A 6,000-nucleotide genomic window follows, 5' to 3' on the forward strand; every position below is an offset into this window, starting at 1 on the left:
ATAATTAAAACAATATCTCTATCAATACAGATTATACTTTTTTAAGAACTCAAGATGTTTGGTCTTTTGTCAAATTAAAGCTTAAGAAATTAGCTTTAATCAAAAATGTATTTGCACTTATGAAGTAAAAGTAGATAGACAGTATAATAATGAGTAATGACTATCTTGAAGATATGCGCTGTTTTGGGAGATTTGATTTTTGCTGAAAATAACTGTCATTACCTTCAAGATAACGGTTTGTCTTAACAGTGATGGCAGTTTGTCCTGCTTTTAAGTGCTTTGGAAATGCCACTGTATTTCACAAGGGCAATTTGTTACAGACATGCTAAGCAATAAAAATCATAGTATTTGTATTGATCATGGAGTTTACCTGTATATACAGTAAATTTGTCCATTCATTTTTTGTTTTTGTTTTTTTGCATCAGACAGCAATAAATTCAAAAGCAAAATGAGTTCAAGGTATATGGGTAAAGCTTATCTAAATAAAATAAATCAAACATTTATTCATAGTAATTAACTGTTAAATTCTATAATTATACAGGCATTTCACAATGTTAACAAGTAAGTTTTTTTGTAACAAAATAGTGAGTGCGACGCATCCTGATTTGGAGAATGGAGAAAAAACAGGCTCAGTTGGGGCCAGTTCTCCTCTCTGCCAGACACACTTAATTTCCATTTAAATTTTAAACGTAGCTATGTCAGATTGGGTAAAAGACTTGTGTATGTGTGTGTGTTCTGGTATCAGATGAACGTCATCTTTGGGTGCTGATCCACCATCTGATCTTGATACAAGCTGAGAAACAGAATGAGAAAGAAACAGACTAATATTAGTGTAGATTTTTACGATGTCACAAGTACATTTTGTTTTATGAGGAGTGTTCCCAGTTCCGGCTGATCTAGTTAATGCAGCCTAACAATTCTTTAATGGATTTGAATAATAGGAGCGTATTAGTGTGTTATGTGTAGGCTAGGTTAAAAAGATGTCTTTATTCTAGATTTAAACTGACAGAGTGTGTCTGCTTCCCGAACTGTTCCAGAGTTTGAAACAATTCAGGGCTTTATAAGTAATTAGCAAGATTTTAAAATCTGTCCGATGTTTGATAGGAGCCAATGCAGTGTTGACAGAACCGGGCTGATATGGTCAATCAGAGGAAATAGATGAAGCACACTAACGCACAAGAACTAAACACTGATTGTAAACTTGCAAGGTATCACAGTTTCCAGACATATTAAGCACTACCTGGTTTTAACATTTATAAATAGAATAAATGTTTCTGAGGAGCAAATCAACATAAGAATGATAATCATGTGACATCAAAAGGCATTTTTTTTCCACACGGAATACAGTTGAAACCCACAACTGAATCGGATTTAAGTGAAGTAAAACTCAAAATGTAGTTAAAAATATTATATTAAATATTGAATTTTATATTTAAAATGGAGTAAAGGTTGAGTAACACATTAGTCTAATAATAACACATTAGACTTGACTAAAACCTGTTCATTTTAGATGTTACTACACAAAGTACATTTTAAATGCTTTATACAGTGTGCTTTCTGTAGTAATGCTCAAACTAACGAGTCCCCGTTGGCAGTCCATCACCTCCAAACTTAAGTGTCTCCCTCGTTTGCTAATTAGAGCTTTAGGTATTTCCCGATTCACTCTCTCCCAGGTGTGGGGTTCAGGCCTCTCACCACGGAAACCAGACTTAGATTGCCCAGAGGCCAGCACACCTTTTATTACTAATCTTATAGAGCAGTCCTTAAACAATACAAAACTGCATTTCCCAATGTACTGCTGGTAAATACAAATTAAATTTTCGAAAGCATGCTTTCAATTTCAAATGTCTAACTTACTGTCTGACATGTAGAATTTTGTGTGTAGTTGTTAGGTATTGGATGATGTGTTTGAGGAAGTTATGTTTCAGCTGTGGATCTCAAAGGAAGGCTGTCAACTGTGTTTGCTCTGGTTGTCTTGGGAAACACTGTAGTGTTAAGACTGTATTCCCAACCCCATTCATTGTAGAAACCAAAGTCTGGCTTAACCAGCCCTCTCTAGACTCTCTGCAGCAGAGGAAAACTACTTTCACTGTTTGAAGTTTAAATTGATTTTGAGTCATAGAATGCATTTACTATGGTTACATTCTTTAAAGACTGCTTAAGATACTTTTATGTCACTGTACATGGCAAAGCTTAAAGTGTAGATTGTGTAAAAAATGTCACTTCTGTTATCATTTACTCAATCTTGTGTTGTCCAAATTCATGTGATTTTAACACTAAAAATAATTTCAGGTGTTTTCAACCATACAGTAGGATCCAAAGGTTTCAAGATCCGAATATAAAGCCTAAATGACAATTTTTGCTGTACTACTGTATTTTACGCTTTGGCAAATTGATTGCGAAATTTAGCTGAAGCTACACAAAACTGTTTTAAATATGGATATATTTCTTGCAAAAATGCATTCGCTACAGGAGGCCTTTATTCACCCACCCACTGTTTGAGGCATGTGTTAATATGTATGCATGCACTTTATTTCACCAATTTTGGACTGTTGAACAAAAACACCCACCCGTGTCATTTTGAAGCTTGGAAGAGCAAGGACGATTTTTAATATAAATTTTTAATATATATACAATTTTTTCTGAAGAAAGTATATACCCATGCAGGATACCTTGAGGGTAAGTAAAACATGTGCTAATTTAAATTTTTAGGTGAACTAACCCCTTAAGTTTTTTCACACCAACAGAATGTTCCACTTTAAAGAGCTTCAGAACTTAAAGCATCAGGCAACAAAATCACTTCTATAATAAACTGAATATTATTGCTGCTTATTATGGGCATTAATATATCATATATTTATCATAATTATTGTTATTTTTGCTTTAAACTGTTTTGCTGTTTCTGCACCTCCTTTTTCTTGATTCTTGATGCAACAGCATTGAAATTTAGCAGCACTTCAGACATTATTTTAAGACAAAGGTTGCCGTCATCATAGGACACATCGGGATGATATGATGTCTTCATAACCATATTTAACATAATCACTAATAGTCATGTCACATTGGTGTGGTTTACATTTCAGGAGGCTGTAATTTCCACCCATTAATGTTCAGCAAATTTAACACAAAATGTAATTATATTTGACTATACTGGACAGTATGGTCAGAATATATTTTGAGTTAAAGCCAACCGATATGCTGTTTGTTCGCCTAAACCATTTTCAAATCCCCCTTCATATGTTTTCTAATAGACTCATCCTCCTCTTTAAAACCAAGCCAAACCCGCTAATCATGCGATCAGGCCAGTGCTCCGAGCCACGCATGCCTTTGCACATGGCAGGGCAAATTAGAGTGTCTCCAGCAGTCTGGATCTCTAATTCACCAGCAGCAGGCCTTCATCTGTCCCCTGAATTACAGCTCAACGCTTCCCGCTGTGCATCCCGCCGGCATGGCCCCACACGGCGCTCACAGAGAGACTGCAGTTTGGAGAACAACACGGAACGAGCATGCAGACCACATGAGATCAATGAGACACAACTTGTTGTAAACACCTTTGAATTAACCATGTGGCATTTGAGGCAAAATGGGTAATTCGCATCAAGGCAGTGTAACCCATAGGTCAGGCATGGTTTGAGGTTTTGAAGGTTGAAAGACCTTACTAATATTTGTAGACAAATTTAGTTCCCTTTATTTTTGAAAATGCCTGGTGTACTAGTTACATTATTAAATATAAGACAGTATATTAGAGATTTTCTAACATTAGTTCCTGTATGGCTGTAATCTTAGCTCAGAATATAATCTTAGGTTAGACCAATCCTTGGAGCCATGACTCACCACAATGTTAATAAGCACTTGTAAGTTTTCTCTTTTTTACTGTGAGAAGTATAGTTTGTGTGTGTATATATATATATATATATATGTATGTGGAGAAGCCAACGACAGACACAGTGGGTGTGGCGTCAGGCCTCGGAGAGGCTTTTTATTAACAAAATGTACAAAATAAAGTGTCCAGGGGGAAAACTGTCCAAATAAACGGGGAGCTGGTGTCCTCGCCGTGCTGCAGGGGAGTGCAGGTCGGGTAGTGTTCCAGGGGAAGGGTCCAGGTAAGGGGCAGAGTCCGCGGCTGCACGCGCTCCCTCTCTGGTCCAGGGTGCGAGGGGCGGCGGCTTCTCCTCCACTTCTTTTCCCGGTTGGCAATCAGAAGGGATAAACAGCCCGGCATCCTGGCCCGTCAGCGGTACACGTGTGCAGTCTTCGCCTGGACTACGGTGTCCGACAACGCGCTTCTCTGGCGGCGTGGCGAGTCCCTTCACGCACCTTTCTTGGACACACGAGGACACCAACGTGCATGCACGGGGAAGAGACCGGTCTCGAGGAGAGGCATGCTCAGTATTTAACGGCGGCGGTGACGAGGCTCGATACACTTCAGGTGTGCCTTGTCACACGCCGCCAGACGTGTCCAATACCACGCCCCTCCTCTCAGACACGCCCACTCCCGTCGGGAGCCTGGTGAAGGGCGGCGAATAAAGCACGGGGTGATGATGACAATAAAGGAGAGGGGCAGCTGACTCGTCACAATATATATACACACACATAAATACATACATGTGTGTATGTGTGTGTACATACATACACACACATACGTATTTGTAAATTATTTCACACACTCTTTTTACACACTCTTTTGAAGATCAGAAGGCCTCTGCCCATCTCTACTTCAGAGACCCTGCCTCTCTAAGACATACCATTTGTAGCTGATCATGTTGCAGACCTTAATGAGTTAACTTAATGAGTTGCTAGATGTTCTTCCAGCTGAATCTTCTTGCTTTTTCAGACCTTTTTGACCTGTAGCAGGCATTAAATTTGAAATTAGCTAAATTCATGGATAAAAGTGTCAGATTTCTTTGTTTAAACAATTATTATGTCTTTTATGTTCTATTGTGAATACATGATTGCGTGATTTGAAAGTCTTTCAGTTTCCATTTTCTTCAAATTCAAAAAATGTCCCAATGTTTCTGGAATTCGAGTTTGATTCATTCAAGATTAATTTTTGGGGATTCTTTATTGTGGCTTTTGACTGTTTATTTAAATATGATAATCCATAAATACATGGTTTATACTATATTATCATATACTTATGAAAGCCAGGCCTAGTACCACAGTGGAATAAAAGGAGGCATTGCCCCTCAGATTTGACAGAGACAGGCTAGAGTATGGTATGGTTTGGAGTGCTGGTACAGTTTCTCAAGCTCTGGTTTTAAAGCACCTGTGTGTTTCTCAGCAGTGGGCGACTTATGAAGACTCAGAGCTTATTTCCCTTCACTCCAGAAATCTGCTGAGGAGGCAGAGACTCACAGCAGATGGGCTGAGATGGAGCCAACATAACATATTTCTCCAGGATTAATTGTTTGGCCCTGTGCTCCATCTCTCTCTCTTTCCTCTACTCAAAACACCATCAGATTCTCATTGGTGATCAGCTAGTAGTCCACAACTCCTTTGTCTGTATTTAAAATGGCTTCTTTATGGATTACAAATATTTAAAAAAGTTTATAGTGGCTGATATCTCAACCCTTATACATTTTAGTATACTGAACATTTTATCAAATGCAGTTCGCTAAGCATTAAAGTGTTTTTGACCATATAAGTAGGGCTTAAGTGCAACTTCATATGGAATTTTATAATTATTTCATAATTTTCTTTGATACATGGTTAAATTGTACTGCTAAATGTATTGACAAGCATTTAAATTGCACTTCATTAACATTTTTATTGAACGTGTATGTTATGTGAGCTAATTGTTACAGTTTATACAGCTGTAATAATGCAGCTGTTTTTTTTACTATATAATATTGTGTATATGTAATATATGTAATGCTGAAACATGATAAAATGTACTTTAATTAAAAACCTTAAATTTGACATTATCAAAAAAGCACGAAAGTCACAAACTACACTGCAAGCTTAATATAATTTAGATCACTTTTTCCACTTTTCCCTCAA

The sequence above is a fragment of the Puntigrus tetrazona genome, chromosome 15 (assembly GCF_018831695.1).
Source record: "Puntigrus tetrazona isolate hp1 chromosome 15, ASM1883169v1, whole genome shotgun sequence".
Taxonomy (NCBI): domain Eukaryota; kingdom Metazoa; phylum Chordata; class Actinopteri; order Cypriniformes; family Cyprinidae; genus Puntigrus; species Puntigrus tetrazona.